Here is a 16,425-nt window from a genome sequence, read left to right as displayed (position 1 = left end):
GATTTTACTGTGCTGTGGTTTCACAAGCGTCTGTGTGAAGATAAAAGCAAGGTTACTTTCTTGAAAGTTAAGCTAGAAAATGGTCTACTTTTAGCTCCATTTACCATGTTTAAAATATTGACAGCTGTTTAGTATCAGGTTTCATCTTTCTTAGGTTGCGAATTTGTTGTGATATACACTCACTGGCCATTTTATTAGGTACACCGGTACAATTGTATGCACTTCAATGTAACACTTCCAGCTTAACATTGGTGTTTATGAAGCTCAAAATGTTTCATTTTTGTTGAAATTGTTGTTCATTTATAATTTCAATTATATGTTTATTATTCAGGTCTTAGTTAAAGGTGGTGTTGTACTGGACTACATTATATTCAGAGTTGTCTTTGTTTTTGTCCTCACCAGCTACATATGTACGTGGGAGGGTCAGAATATTAGGAATAAGCTATTTCAGGAGATGCTCATTTGAGAGGGAAGGGACAAGCAACTACATGGATCAAATAGGTTGGAGGACTTGTTGTCTTGGTCTCACTTCTCTTTTTTTTTTTTTTGAGCATATCTGAGCGCTCCTCTTGTGTTTCCTAGATCTCCAGGAGAGCTTGTGCATTAAGTTGTAGTGGCAGATTGTAGTAATTTTTTTTTTTAATTTTTTTATTTTAGCCCTTGTAGAAATTATGCTATTCTACATGGAAAAATGCGGATACTGTATCTAAGTACAATCAGCCTTTACATTTATCAATTTGATCATTTCATTCCCTTTCACTTGCAGAAGGTAAATTAATAAGTAAATACAGTTGCTGTACAGTAAACCTGGATACACATAAATCTTGGTAGCACACAGCTGGAGACAACTGATGCCAGTTATAAAGACAAATGAAATTCAGACAGCATTATTGACTCGGTTACTCATATCATCAATACACTGTTTTCATATAGTTAATTATTTACAGTCTCAGTTAGGTTTTAGAAACACACTGGATGAGTAATTCTTTGTCAGTCCTGACACATTACCGCCCAAGTTGCACAGTCAGACACTGATACTAATCTATAATCCATTTGAGCTGCAGGGATAAGGGAATAACAAAGCACAGTGGCTATGAAAAACACACAAATCAATCCTGAAATGTGAGGTCACTTGCTGTTTAACCGAAATAACCAAACAGAGCAAGCTATGATGAAAATTATAGATAATAATTTATACAATTGATGACAAAGAAGGGGTGAAATAACACTGTAATGGAGGATATGAGTCAGAGAGATTAGAAGCTAATCAAACAAGCACCTGCAAATGGTTCATCAAATGATGCTGTGACAAAATGGTGCTCTGACAATTTTGTCATTGGAGCAGCCTGCTGCCTCTTCTCCTGCAATCTTATCATTCAGACCAAATAATATTTTTTAAGAAAATCTATTTACAAGATTCACCGCGCCATGGGAAACCTGAGAACCTGAGACAGTCTTCACATTATAAACAGTGAGTCACATAACATTTACTTATTACAAGGAAAAGAAAACAATAATGAGGCATAGGTACATCCTACCCAAAACATTTAACTTAGTATTTATTATTATTATATTTGTTGTATTCTATTTAAAAAATTTCTGAAATCTAATTGGCTTAAAAACAAAGTATATTGAATAATGTCTCACAAAAGAATTTAAAAGGTAAAAGTTAAAGAGACATGTTAAAAATGAAGCACAGTGGTTGACAGAAGCAAATATAAAAGCAGATGGCCAGAGACCCTCCTTTAAAGGCGAGTGGCCTCGGATTTTAATCCTACTCTGAAGGCGATAAACCAAAGCTTCAATTATCTCCTCTTTTCTCACTTAAGAGCATGCCTGAGTCTGTGTTTTCAAAACAACATGTGCACTGAACGTGCATTTCGTTTGTGTTGTGTCATGTCATAGCTTGACATCCTACACAGACAAGAGGCTTCAGAGAGGCTGCAGTCTGACCGAAGGGATGGCATGCAATAAGAGGGAAAAATTGAATTGTCATGATTTGAGAAAGTCCCCTGTCATGCAGAGAAAGGTGACACAGGATTGTATCTATGATGTGGAAAAAATCATTAGAGAGTCTGTAATGAATGGCTGACAGCTGTCTGTCAAAACTGTGTGGTCCTGTTTAAATGTCCATTCATTTTCCACATGATTGCCTTTCTCATTTCCAAGTCACAGCCTGGTTGTCTCTGCATGTCTTTATTAATAAAATATAAAGTCATGGAGATGATATTAAAAGGTCTAACCCTGCATTTAATTTTATTAATACATACTAATTTTAAAAATTGTTGTATAAATACTGTACTTTTTTTTATCTTAACCCTAATGTTCTACCCCCATTTAACAGCCAAAAAACTAAACAAATAACAAAGAGAGAACTAAACAAGAAATAGTACCCTAGTTCTATTTGGCAGCTCAGAGACCATCTGCTTAAAAGCCTTGGATTTTCATATGTTCTACATTAGGACTGGTTTTGAAAGTTCTTTACAGTTTACTCCTCTGAAATCCCAAGCTACTTTATTTAATTATGTCTAAATTTGTTTAGATTGTCTAAAACGTATAGTATCGTGAACATTTCTTTGTTATGAATGAGTTTTGCTCTCTCTCTCTGTCTTGCTGTCTCAGCAGAAGAAGCCAAAGTGATAGTGATGCACTGGGCGATGAAGGGTTAAATTCCAGACTAGAGGAGGGAGCCAAATAACTGCCAAACATACAGATGTTTTATAATCACTTTATATGCCCAATTTAAGGCTCCATCAGGCTCCATGTCTCACACAGGCTAATCCATGATGCTCTTTACGGTAATCCATTCAAATAACTCTTGTCTAGTGCCATCCATTAGAAATCCAAGATGACAGAGGACCTGGAACTACAGAGCTTGATATGGCTAAAGTTTTAAAACAGTCCAGACCTGGATAGGAAAAAGATAATTACAGTAATCAATGATGAAATGACTGAAGGATAAATATAGTGGCAAACAGAAAACTACAGCTGCTGCAATTCTAACAAAGCCTGGAGGCAGTAGTGTTCACAGTAAAGTTACAATAATATATTGTTCTTGAAAATACCCTGTATTTTTAAGGTTCTTCTTACAGTGCACTTTCAGTACAAACCAGTGAAATAAAACCTGATATCTCTGCAGAGAAAGTGGGAAATATTGGCCCCGTTAAAGGATATTGCTCTGAACACTTTTTAAAAATCAAATTATTAAACTGATAGAAAGTGCTTTTTTAGTCTGCCTCCAGCTCTGGACACAGAGACGTCAACCTCATGAGCAACAGTTCTATATCTTCATTTTCAAAGGCAGCAGCTACAACCTACATCACTATGATTATTAAACCTGTTTTAGGATTATGAAAATGGCATTCTGTATATATATTACATTGGTTCATTGTGCACCTAATGTGATATTTTTATTTATACCCTGCTTAAAAATATTTCTGGACAATTCAGCATAAAAATCCTTTGGTCCTACTTGAAAGGCAGTGTGGATTAAATGTGAGTCATTCAACTCGTCCAGCATGCTGTCACATACTTGATGTGTTCAATGAGGGTTTAATGTTTGAAGTCTGTCCAAGCCAGTCTTTCCTTACTGTGTATTACTGACAAGAGTGCATACAAAAAAATCACTGTCTCAACTTCTAGTTTCAGTAGTGCCATACATGCCTGCTCCCATTTAGAACAAGAACACTGAATATTATGTAAACATGAAAACCAAGGAGCTAAAATGCAAATGCCTTTTTAAAACTACGTCAAAATTTCAATGAAGATGTTTTCTCTGGTCAGTGATGACATTAAAACAGCAAATTTCTATTTAAGTTGCACATCAGCTCACACAATGAATGTCTAACAAGCAGATTTACTGTAGAGGATGATACTTTACACGAGACACTAAGATTGCTAATTATTTTTTGTGCTTTTAAATTTAATTTCCCTTATAGTGTAGTTAAAGCAGCAATGTCAATGCTACTTGCCATCCACTTCCATCCCGGTATTTTACAGTGTCTGCCTTCAGCTACACTAAAATAGAATGGGAAGAGGACTCGACTACACTTACATTTTTGTCCTCCCCAGCTGCATACAGAAACACACAGAGGGCAGAATATTAGGAACACCGCTGAATATAATGTAGTCCAGTACAACACCACATTTAACTATGACCTCAATTATAAACATATCATTGAATTTATACATTTATGATCATTTCAACAAAAGCTGAAACATTCTGAGTTTCAGAAATACAGATGTTAAAGGGGAAGTGTTGCATACAGTTGTACAGGTGTACGTACCTAATAAAGTGGCTGGCGAGTGTATACTGCAAGAAAGTGAGTTAGGGATGATCTGAAGGGCACATCACTTTTGCGAAGCACCTCTTAATTTGCCATAATTGATCAGTGTGTGCACATACACTTTTCTGTCACTGTAAAACTGAGGGTACTCATGCATTGCGTGGTCATGATTGAAAGGAGAAAAAGGGCGGGACTTTTTATTGTAATTTTTGCACTGAGATTTCAATAATTAAAACAAAAAAAAACCTATGGAAACATTAGCCTATTACAATATAACAATATGCATGTAATCCTATAGCTCAACATTTTAGTTTCTGATGTAAATAAAAAGCAGAGGTTGAAAAAAAAGGCACTTGAGCACCGTGTTATTCAGGCTGTCCACTCTCAGAATGATACATCTTTGGCACTGGACTGTACTTGTCATGTGTATTGACCAGTGGATTAGTGATGGATTTGATCCTCTTAAGGGGAGTATGCTAGAGTACTGTAGAGCTGCAGTTTTACTCAAACTACAAACATGACTGTACCAAATATGTACACTTACCTCTGTAATTTAGGCTGAAGTCCTCAGTGTGAGAGAGCATCCCTGGTGTCCTCCAGCAGTACAGATGTTCACTGGTTTCCTCTCTTATGCTCTGAGGAAAAATAAATGATAGAGATGAATGTTAATTTTTATGCATTTTTTTTTTTGGAGTAATTTAGGGAACAAGTGGATGGATTTTATGTGGTGACCAGGGTGTCAAGTACAACCTGCATGTAAGATATAAGTATTTACTGAAAGTCAACATGTCGAAGCCAATCCATAGAGGCCAGTCATAATTTGGCACGTAATATAAAGCTGCTTGTTCTTAGGATTAACTTCTTTTGGCAGTGCAGTCTCCGAAATGAATTCAGCACCATGAATGTTCTTTTTTTCATCTTTTTTTTCGGGAACTGGAGCCACCTCATTAACCTTATCTAACAAGCACAAGCTAATGAAATCCTGTGTTTCAGTTTCTGGCCTTGCCAAAGTTAGTTTTACTAATTAATCAAACATCAGACCCCCTATCATTTTAATGACTCTCCGTAAAGTGAATGAGAATGTGCTGCACACACCACCTGAGTGAGGCTACATGGACACATCTCCATGTATTTCTATTGAAAGTTAAAGACAAAAAGAAGCTTTGCGCTGAAGAGAGATAGCGTTTTGTATTCTCTATAGTAGGTGAAATAGAAATGAAAAAATTATTACTTTTTATCCATGCTTCAACTTTGCTTTTATGACTTTCCCACCTACATACATTAACATCTGCAGAAAACAAGCTCCAGATTACTGCCAAGTCAGAGTTCATATTACTCCTCTTGCTGCTCATGAATCAGTTATGTTCAGAATGTATGACATGTTGTATCAGATGAAAGGCATAATCTCCAACAATCAGTGATAAAAATCTGCATAATTGCTACATTTACAATAAATGAGAATACAATAGATAATGTTATTCAGTTAACTGCTAAGGCCGTTATTTGTATTCCAGTGAAAGGGGCAATAGTGTGAGTGGCCCAAGGCAGCTGCCTTTCAGCAAAGGCCTTATGACAACACAAAAAGCAGCGGAACCAAGAGAAAGGGGGGAGTTTGGGAGTCTTCTGCAGTATTCTTTTAATTGCTCATCATAATGACTCCATTTAGCTGTTCAGTGATCCATTTTGGGCCATTGAACGGGCATGGGAAACTCTCGGTCCTTGGCAGGGTCAGGCCTGCAGCTGCCCCTGCTGCCATGCATCAACCAAGAAGGTTGATGGTTTCACATTTTGTTTTGCAGTCTGACTTTAAGAGATCTGAGAGTGTGATTCTGAGAGTGTGGCCATGTTTAGGAACAGTGAGCACCACCAGTCTTCTTCACAAAATAAAAACTATTTTTATCATGGAAATGTTTAACGGCAAAAAAAGAGTATGGCAGCTGTGACATGTCTGACTTGACCAAACTACAGAAGTGTCTCCTCTGCAAATAACAAAGTTATCTAATGTAGCTTAATTCATACTATGTTTCCAAATCCATAAAGTCTTGTTTTGTGGCACTTTCTAATCCTGATGAATTGGCTGAAAAATGTTTTCTAATGCAAAAGTAATTTGATGCATTTAGCTATAGTATTTGTTTAGACTGTCTTAGAAACTGTCTTGTACTCTACAACTCTGATCATGTGAAAGCACAAATAATACACACTTGAATTATCTTCAGTAAAGAGAAGGTGGAAATATTTTAAAGCCAGCTTTGAAAGAACAGTTTTGAAAATGAAATAGGTTTAAATGTTCTGGTTACACCTGTGAGGCTTTTGCAGTGTTTATATAAAGAGATGACTTGAGCTTCCCTTCTACCTTTAGTGGGCGTCAACACAAGTGTTGTACTGCTGGGTGAACCCAGTGGGTCTCAGGTGTTACCAACAACCATCAGCAATTTAGAGAAAATGTCCTTAAAATAGACTGACCTTGGCATGTGGTCTATGTTATGCTGTTGGCAGCTTCCTGTGGCATCCAACTAGAAAATAAATTCAAACTGATCAATTTTATAACTTTTGAATGAAATCACATTGGAATCACATTGGCTGAGGTCGAGATACTAAAAGTGAAGCATGTGGCCAAACTGACACCTTCTATAATCTTAGTTAATTTTTGATTTTGACAAGGGTTGCTGGTGAATGCATCTTGGATTATGTACATCATAGATCAAGAGCTGTCAAGTCAAAAAACACTTCACTTTGCAGTACTTAAAAGCATGGCAGCTGGGGTGGAGGAGGGTGTAGAAAAGCATTGCAAATCTATGTAGCATGCTGCACTGTCCCCGGCAACAGGCTGCACCATGTGAGCTGCAGATTGGCAATAAGTATTGCTCTGATGTACTGTACAGCAGAGAGAGAGTGTGATAGGAGGTGCTGCGGACACTGCTGGGTGGGTCAGTTTCATTAAGTTTGCTGATTGAATCCATGTGGGATCTTTTTGCAATTATGAAAAACAGTGAATTAAAAAAAATCTGTGCAAGAAATCACCCTCTAGGGTTGTGTTGGGATATGAGCTAAATGGAGGTGATTACCTCCACTAGGCTTTCCTACTGGCCATGAAATAACTGAGCCAGGGGGTAAAATTATTAGATTTACATATTGTCTGCTACAGTAATACTCAAGATGTGAAGTTGAGTGACTCACTCTCAGTTAAGCCTTAAGGTATGGAATTAAAGAGCAACACAGCTAGTTTCCCCTATGGAGAAGGAGACAGTATGTGCCGCCTGACAACAAGCCTTAAGGAAAGCAACACAGACCCACCCACACACACACACACACACCCCCACACCCACGCGCGTGCAAGAATCCTTCCATTTAAACAGTTGTCCATGTGCATGTGTATGCACACAGTAAACGTTGAAATTGCCTTTCTAAAAATAGACATGCAGTACTACTTACTGTACTTTCAACCATGGCAAATGCTGTCTACAGAAAATAACACATTTGCAGACAGAATGGGTTTCCTGATAGCTTCATGAAAGCAAGATACTGGTGTGGTATTTCTTCACTCATTCAATATTAAAGTAGCATGGCATGCTTTCTAGAGCACACGTAATGATGTTGTAATGGCTCTATAGAAAAACAGATCCAAGAAGTCCAATGAGGGCACATTTTAGTAATGTAGGACAAAATGTTAGTTCTGAGACACACTGGTATTGAAATAGTTGGCATTTCTTCAAGAGGTCAAGAGAAGAGAATTCTCATATTAGATTTACACTCAACACACTGTCTCCACATAGACTGAATGAGGATTTTGACATTAGACGTTGTCTGCAGGTTCAATGTTTACAGTATATTTTGATTATACTCTTTATGAACTGGATTGCTGCATCAGACATGATCCCTATCACGGGTCTATTTAGTGGTCACAGAAGTTGTGTACGAACTAAAACATTTGTGCTGATACCTGTAATTGTTGGCCTTCTAAGGATTTATTTGACCAATTATTAGACATACAGTGCTTACAATAAGATTTGGTAGATTTTTTTAAGGTGTAGAGATGTTTGTTTGGGTTTTCTATTGCAATGTGGTGGGTAGGTGAAAATATTGTGTGAGAAAATGTAGTGTGAAAAAACCAGAGTCATATTGTTATTGTGCTGTAGTTTTTGTGCCGATTGGTCTGGGTGCGGTGCCACACCTGACGTTAATTTGAAGGAGTCTGTACAGAGTATGTCAGTTTGTCTATTTGTCAGAGTACAAGCTGTAAATACCTGATGAAGACTCAATGCTGAAACCTCATTGGTGTGGCAGCTTGGCCTGAATAAAAATAATTTTGTGGAGTGTCAAATCAAGTGTGTGCACTATAATTACTGCATCAGGTGCAGAGCATGGCTAGTTGTGGATTTTACTGCTAAAAATGATTTTAGTTTGTGAAAGCATTCTTGTTTACTCAGAATCCAAATAAAAACAAAGCGCACAAGGAGATATTATCATTCAATGGAACTTTGCGTCTGTACACAACGGCCATTGTGTCATGTAAAGGTATAAAATAGTACATGTCACCTCATCTCAAGTTACACAAATGACATATTCAGTTCAAAGTCGCATTGCAGTGCTTCAAAGTTGTCCAAGATCATACAAGGGCTACTGTGTATTTTGTGTATGATTCAGCAAAAATGTTCTACAAAGGGTGTTTGTGCGAGCAGTACATTATTGTTAGTGGCCATAGTAATTATGGCACAACTAAAGATGAAAGTTAGGTGATGTAGTATATGGTATAATATACTATGGATGGATTAATATCTATGATTGTTTCACCACCTTCACCACATGTTTATTCTGCTAAGGCACCTAATAATGATATACACAGTATTAAAGTTACAGTAAGATTGCATGTTTAATTATCTGTTTATCATTTCTACCACTGAGAAATGTAACTTTTTAATAATTAGAACTAATTAAAGGACTGTATTGAAATTCCTGGAGTGGTTAGGGCTGATGAATCTTATTTTGTTTATAGTCCTTACACTGAATGTGTAAATTCCAAGCTCTCATCTTCTAATCCCATAATTCTGGATTCAGTTGATACACATTTAACGTGTTTCAAATGAGCCTTATTACTTTTAAAAGAATACCTGTCTAAATGTATATTTCATAATGTTTAATCCACAGCCTTTCCAATTCTCTAAGATGAGACCTTTAACACAAAGTCTATATTATTTTGAGGTTCACTAACTGCTTCTTTGCTCTTGCAAGATTTACTGATGTGTTTGGTATGTGTTTTAAGATGTTCACTAATATTCTTTTTAAGAACCTGACAGTTTACATGTTTTTTCAGGAACAGAAAGGATTCATGTTACATTGTGCACTTTTCCTCCATATGATTCTGGTGAATGTGATATGTCAGTAATACCTTGAGGGAATTTCTTCAAACTTGGCACAAGTGTCCACTTGGACTCAAGAATGAGCTGATTAAATTTTGGTGGTCAAAGTTCAAGGTCAGTGACCTCACTTCTGTGCCATACACATGAATCTGAACACAATTTCTGGTTGGAGGAGGCATACAAGCGGTAATTCTACTTTAGCACTAATAATTATCAGTATTTCTGAATATTTGTGATTAGACCAACATAATAAACTGGTGCCAAAATGAAATTCTATGGACTTGCTGTTAACAGCATAACATAGTGTCACTATAAATTTTGCAGGAATTCACATGTGTAGAAAGACTGTACAGAAGTTTCTTTGTGTGAAAAGCTTTTCTCATATTCCCACGTGTGAACACTGAAGGCATCTGGAAAGACATATGAGGCAATGATACACTGACATTGCAGTAACACTCCTGTCCAGCATGTTTCTCTTAGTTCCAGATAAAGACCTTATCAAGAAAAAGATGTAAAGCAAATCCAGCACCACTGCAAGGACACAGTTGAGACCTACAGCAGAACACAGTCTCAGCAATATCTCCAGCATTCATTTAAAGTGAGTCCTGTCATCAAGTGCCATCATTAGATCTGAAGTAAAACTGTGATTCTGGGGCTTGCAAAGCAAGGCCATAAAATATCCCATGATTCACTCTGGGCACTTTAAGGCCTGGCTAATTTATATCACCACTGGAAAGGAAAATGGACTAGACTAATACAGTTTTCCTCTTATTTAAGATGGTTTATTTCAGCATTTAAACAGTATATATGCTCTCCATTTATTGGACTTAATTTTACTTTCTATTCTTTGCTAGCGGCCACAAATGAACACCTGCAGTATATTGAAAAATTTGAATTGATACAGCCATGTCAGAATGTTGAGACAAACTAACTCACATTGAAGTTATGTGGATAGTCTTAAAGGCAGGCTTCGGTGTGTAAATGAGAAACGGTATAAGGCCACCAGAAAGAGGAGCTTGCAGTTTAATTGATGGGATCAGAGGCGACTTAAAGGACTCAGAGATGTAAAAGCCTGCATCACTTGTGAGCACCCTTAAGGCCTTCGAGTTGGTGGCAGAGGTTGTGTGGTTGCTGTAAAACCCTTCTGCTCAAGTTTATTTCTATGTCTAAACATGTCAGACGTGAACATTTAAAACTCAAGTGCTTGCAATATGTCAGCAATTCAAGCAGGAGATGGGCAATGCACCTTTCATTTGTTGGTAGGTGAGGGATATCTGGGGCATGATCTGACATGGAAAATGGTACAAGTTATCTTGGCCTGTTCAAGTCACAAGGCTCAGCATGCTCAACAGCGAGGGAGTGTCGAGCCCATGGGGCTGCGTTGTACATATGTTAACATGGAAACCTGCGAGGCCACGAACCAGGGGAGGTGAGGCTTGCAGAGTGCTCGCAATGAGAAGAGTGTGTTCAAGCAGTTTACAGGGCATGTACCAGCCACTCAGCTGAACATGCAGGTAAGAGACTACACATATCCTCTGTGTTCATTATTTAGAGCAAGTGGCCAGTGCTCCAACCTCCTGCACACTTGGTCTTGTCCGTTCATACAGTATATTCAACAGTGATAAATGTTAGAGAAACCATTTGGTGTTGTAGACTGTTGATTAATCCACTCATAAATATGGAATTGTTCAGAGCTCACTGGCTCTTTTTACAGTAATGTGAGTAGTGAAGCCTTGGAAAATCTCTGCTGAACAATAGTGAGCCTCACTGTTCAGGTGAGAGCGTTTTATTCTCCCAGCTTCCCTCTGCAGTAGGCCCACTTAATAAATCACAATGCACGCTCCGCCTTTACTCTGCAGCCACTAATACACCAATGTCAGTGGCTGTGAGGATAAATTGTGATGACTCAGCAAACTCTTGGCTGAAAGAGGTTTGCATTTGCTTTCTATTTCAATAATTCCAAAGCAGATATATAAAACTATACCATAGGTCAATTTAGTAAAGTGGAAAATTAGAACAGTCGACTTTACTTTAACTGTCACAGTCGTGATGATTAGTGTAATTGTCTTCTTTAAACGAACTAAATTATTCAAAAGGGAAAATGAACAGACATCATCTATAATACAAAGAGTAGAAAGCAACTTGAGATACATGCATGTACAAGTATTGTTTTCTGTGAGAGGCCTGCTCAGAAACCTGGTGTATTATTTCATGGTTCAATTTACAGTTTACTATAGGGGAGAAAATCATAATGAGTGTTGCAAAAACATTTTACGTAACAGTCTATAACGGTAAATGATCACACTGTATCATAAAAGTATCAGTATCTCTGTGAATTAATCCAGATAATGATGTTAACTATTAATGTGTTTTAATTTACATCATAAACAAGAGCAGTTTTTGCAGTACAGCTATTTCCTTCATTTCCTTAGTCAGCACTTACAGAATTGATAACAAGTAAGTGACTGTGCTAAAGGCATTATTCAATAACTTCACATTAATGGGTCTTGCCAGAGTTTATTCATTTTAGTGGAGCTGGTAAGTCTTTGTATTGTGAAGCTTTTCTCCTCAAAACAGCCAGTATGGCATCTTACACTATTATTTCTGATTTCAGACATAAAAAGTCTACAGTTTATTGGTCTGAATATTTCAATAGCCAGTCACTGTTATTTTCTAAAGCATTTTGCATGGTATTACATTAACTTACAAATGTACAATAATGTTCTAAGATACATAATGATCTATAATGATAGTAGCCAAATCATTGCCCACAATTATTCACTCGGTTATCAAGCAGAATTTATTTGACGGCTAAAATTTCTTTTATAGTGCTTATTATTGCACTTTAAGTCCATACACATTGTACTTTGTAGGGTTGTTCCATTAAATGTAGCCCTTTTTTTTCAGAGATGGTCCTTAAGTACTGTACTGGGAATTCATTTTATTGCAGGTCATTTTCAGTCCAACTTGGTTATTGTGAGCAAAGGCCAGTGTAAAATGAGGTTTTGCAAAGTCTGGTTTAAATTACGTTTGAACAACACACACTTTAATTGATCTGCAATAAATTAAATGACCAGACTACTGAATCGTTCAGACCAGTAGTTGGTGAAATGAATAATATATTCCAAAATACTGTGAAGGTCCATGGTCTCTGTTATTGTGGATGATGCACTAATTTAATATGATGTCTTAACCTCTGCAAAATGGATCATGCAAACTTAATAGAGGTTGAAACATTTACTAAATGCTAATGAAAGTACTGAAGTAATGGTGAGAAAAGATGGAAAAACATTGTATATTGTGTGGTATACCTTGACCTTGGATGCTAAATTATGTTAGAAGCTGTAATTCATAATCTTTGTTAGTGTTTTGAATAGTAGAGATGTATGCATCATCTCTGGACGCCCTGTAGTGAAGTGATTTGATGGAACTTATCAAACTCATTAAGTGAGCTGCAGATTCGGTTGTGTACATGGTAACATCCAGGGGCATATGCACGTAAACATTTAGTTTACCACCATTTTGATTTCCATAATTTCCAGACTATAAGCCGCACCCACTAAATGTAAGACGAAAAAACATCGATCGCCTGTAACTTGAAGCGGCATCATATGCATTTCGGTGCGTGTTGTCCATGATGAGGGTGTGTGCATGAAGCGACAAAAGTAGTGACTTATAGTCCGGAAAGTACGGTTGTTCTGTCTGCTATCTACCCTTAGCAGTGTCTGAATCATACAAGCTCACAGCATTAGTAAGAATACAGGTCATGCAGCAGCATCACTGAGAAGCTTGCACTCTAGGCTGTTTTAATGCATTGAGATTTGCCAAAATCCACTAGCCTACATCAAGGGATGAGGTGACTGCTGCAGATAGCTGGGCTAATCTCTCAGTAGAAAAACATCATGTGCTTCTTTCCCTGTTTGTTGTCATACAGCATATTTACTTAAACAACTTCTGGCACCTTTCATCATATGAAACATCTGTACACACCAGTTCATCATCATCAGTGTTGCTTTCTTCACCACCTTGTGATCCTGCTTGGTAGTCATGCTGTAGTTCCAGTCCCTGCTTCAGATGCACTTTATGTAAATGGAGTGAGCCAATAGTGTGGAACACTTAATAAAACCTGCTTTACTGTCGTTAGTTCATTTGTGGGACTTTCTACTGTACTGTCTACTTTCTGCTGACTGTGAGCCCTCTTGTTGCATGGAACATAACTTGTTCAACGCTGCTTGAAAAAAATTGTCCCAGACAAATAAACAACCCCTCTGAACTGACAGTATAGTAGTTTGTCTCCAATTCACTTGTTTTACTTGACCTGCAGGGGCAGGTTTCTTTCTCAGTGATCTTTATCCACATTTCTTGTATTTTTATTTTTGCCATCCTGTTTTTGTGCTGGATTTTCTGTACATTTTCCAACATCTGTTTGCACTGACTTTGGTCTTGATTTTTGCCTTTCTCTCTGCCTCCAGAACCCCTCCAGGTTGGTCACTGATGGGAAACATTTTGCCAAAGTCATGCATCTTACTCCATGTGTTGACTGTGTGTTTTGTGACATTGTTATTTTACTGTGCCATGCACTGTTTCATGGTGTATCATCAGCTCTAATTATGCAGTGACAGTTTGGCAATACTTCAAATACTCAAGATAAGGTCTCATATTTTATATATATTTTAGCACCTTAAATGTGCAAGTTAATTTGCAGTCTCATGAGCAAATTGTAAGGAAGAACACAGCTGACACTGTGTTAAACAAAAATGTGCTAATGACAATTAGCATTTTATTTATATTTCTTCTAGATCTGATTCATTGCTGTTTGTTTTCCACACATAATATCTGAATATTTGGGCTAAAAGTAAATACAGACATGGCACAATGTAACAAATAAATATGATTTGCAGTTTCATGCATCATTATTTGATTTGCTTTTTATCATGACTTTAATTTCCTCTGCTAATAAGAACAATGTTCTGTCTTGTGCAAACTTGAAAGTCTTAAAGTGATAAGCTATCTGGCGATGCTTAATGCATCCTGCAGAAGGTTCTGACACAGCCAACACTGGGGAGAATAGCTTGACAAGATAACACATTTTTTTCAGTGAATGAGCAACCAAGCTAAATGCAGGAGGGAGCCAACTGAAATGCTCAGCAATGAGGTCATACAGTATGTCACCATATAAAAATAATAACAGTGCCCTCTCATTTGTTTTTTTGGCCTAAGATCAAAACTAGGGCAGTTTGTGACCTGCTCACTGAACACTAAATTAAAGCAGTGGGGGAGCTTTTATTTCAAAGATCGCAACCTAGAAGTTTTGTTGATGTTTGGGAATATACTGTGAAATTATAATTTTATTATACTGTAACCTTATCAAACCAAGGCGACCTACAGCATATGCATATTATGGTCAACTCAGATGAGAATGTAAATGTATTAATGAAGAATTGTTTTTATCTTGCTTTTTTAATGGTATCACTTCTGTCTATCTACAGTAGTCTTTAATACTGCTGCCTTCAGTGGTTTTCGTTGTGATTAGAAACATGAGTACAAATAAAGTTCATGACTTGTATATAGGGACGTGCATGTGCATGCTTCATTTAGTCACTCTTTTTGGTAGGTTGTGTGTCCACACCCATGTCGCTTTTCCCCTCTCCTGATTGGTCATTGCTGTGTTTGAATTCTCTAGCATGACCTGGTCTAAGATTAAGAAAGGCTATATTTATGTATCTGTAAATGGTATGTGGTGTGTTTGTGTTTTATGTGAAAGGAATAAATGAAACTGTGCATTGATTGCAGCATAGTGAACCAACATACTGAGTGGGGGATAAAATGGTCATAAACCATGTCTTTGGGCTATAAGTAGATCCAAGAATATAAAACATAAAAAATCATGTAGGAGAAGACAGAACTGAAAATATGTTCTTGGGGAAGATTAAAAGTCTGTATCATAACTGTGGATGCCCATGGCCAGTCCGAAGCCATGCTTCATAACAGCCTGTCAGTGCTGCAGCTGCTGCTTCTCTAGCCAGAGTGAATGGTTTTGGAAGCACCACTAACAGTCCCCACAATATAAACCTCTCAGAGCTTGCATGAATAGTGCCAGCATTCGCTATTACTCCACGCTCACATTAGTAAAGTATGATGATAATGAAACATTCTCCTGAACACCCCATTAGTAAACCTTATCTTTTCACAGCCTCCTACCGCCAGCGGCTATCGCACAAAAGCCCACAGGCTGTCTGAGGCAGAAAAGCCTCACTTCTTTTTTCTCCTTCCTTCTCGATCCTTGTTTGTCTCTCTTCCCCATCCTTCTCACTTTTGCTCTCTCATTTATTCATTGACTTGTTTCCATTACTACAGTATGAGTGCAGCACCTTACTTTAAAAACCTCATGCATCTAATTCAGATCCATTTGTATTAGGAAAATAACTACATAGTCCAACTGTATATGCTGTAATATTTACTGAAAAAAGGCACCTGTGTTTGTTGATCTGAATGTAATGTTTTCTGCTCATGCTCTCAAACCGCATGGAAGCTTTTTTTCTGTGTCTGTGTTGTGCTGTTTTTGATTTTCTGGATTGTTACTTGTCTTTGCTGTTACTGGGCTCTCTGCTTTTGTGTCCTACCCATGTCTTATTGGGGCTCTTGTGGTGTCACTGCCCTTTGAAGACTGCTCTCTGCCCTGATGCCAGGCTTAAAGAAAACCTGGGAGACACTGGACGGATCGACACTTGTTAAGGGTTTCTGTTTGTTAGCTAACTGTTCCACCCGCTTCAGTAGGGAAA

The 16,425-nt window shown here is 37.5% G+C and overlaps 1 protein-coding gene across 2 annotated transcripts in view; it reads right to left on the bottom strand.

Moving 5' to 3' along the window:
- elfn1a (extracellular leucine-rich repeat and fibronectin type III domain containing 1a) overlaps positions 1-16,425 on the bottom strand; it is a 59,299-nt gene that overhangs the window by 14,311 nt on the left and 28,563 nt on the right. The window contains exons 2-3 of one of the 2 annotated variants that reach the window (XM_020610562.1): positions 4,831-4,921; positions 4,055-4,071 (exon numbers count right to left, since the gene is read on the bottom strand). The gene's annotated coding sequence lies outside the window, so the exon portion shown is untranslated. The remainder of the gene's footprint in view (positions 1-4,054; positions 4,072-4,830; positions 4,922-16,425) is intronic. The other variant, XM_020610561.1, reaches the window with a different exon arrangement.

Source organism: Monopterus albus, unplaced genomic scaffold (assembly GCF_001952655.1).
Source record: "Monopterus albus unplaced genomic scaffold, M_albus_1.0 scaffold105.1, whole genome shotgun sequence".
Taxonomy (NCBI): Eukaryota; Metazoa; Chordata; class Actinopteri; order Synbranchiformes; family Synbranchidae; genus Monopterus; species Monopterus albus.
This window is presented reverse-complemented; position numbering and strand designations above follow the sequence as displayed.